Source organism: Chrysochloris asiatica, unplaced genomic scaffold, assembly GCF_000296735.1.
Source record: "Chrysochloris asiatica unplaced genomic scaffold, ChrAsi1.0 scaffold00236, whole genome shotgun sequence".
NCBI lineage: Eukaryota > Metazoa > Chordata > Mammalia > Afrosoricida > Chrysochloridae > Chrysochloris > Chrysochloris asiatica.
In genome coordinates this window covers 582,840-583,764 of record NW_006408754.1, presented here as the reverse complement: position 1 = coordinate 583,764, position 925 = coordinate 582,840, and positions in this window count along the sequence as shown.

The window sequence follows — 925 nt, the reverse complement described above, 5'->3', positions numbered from 1 at the left end:
TCCTTATTCACTGTCCAGCTTTCACATCCATATGAGGCTATTGAAAATATCATGGCTTGGGTCAGGCGCACCTTAGTCCTCAAGCTGACATCTCTGCTCCTCAACACTTTAAAAAGTTGCAGTGCAGCAGATTTGCCCAATGCAATACGTCGCTGATCTCTTGACTGCTGCTTCCACGAGTGTTGACAGTTGATCCAAGAAGAATGAAGTCCTTGACAACTTTAATCTCTTCTCCATTGATAAGAATGTTGTTTATTGGTCCAGTAGTGAGGCTTTTTGTTTTCCCGACATTGAGATGCAACCCATACTGAAGGCTGTGGTCGCTGATCTTCATCAGTAAATGTTTCAAATCCTCTTCACTTTCAGCAAGCAAGGTTGTATCATCTGCTTATCACAGGTTGTTAATGAGTCTTCCTCCAAGCCTGACACCACGTTTTTCTTCATAGAACCCAGCTTCTCGTATTATTTGCTCAGCATACATATCATCGTTCTTCAGTGGAGCAACTGGTAAATTTGAGTTGTTGACCTTGTGGTTAGCAGCCCACCTCATAATCCACTTTATATATATATATATATGCTTTATTTAAAAAATAAGTTCCATCAAATTCAAGACACTTGAATTTGCAAGTGGTGATACCAGCCATTTAATCTAGTCCCAAAGAATTGAGATTCTTGGGTACTTAACCTATCAATGCAGTCTTTTTTTACATTATTAACTAAAGATTTAATGTGCCCTTTAAATATTTTTTTAAGATTAGGAAACAAAAATAAATCAGAAAGAGCCAAATCAGGACTGTAAGGTGAATGCCTAATGAGTGTTTCTCATTGAAACTCGTACAGAATTACCCTTGTTTGATGTAGGAATGATCAGGAGCATTGTTCTGGTAGAAAAGGACTCTGTCACCATCTTTCTTGGATGTTTTTA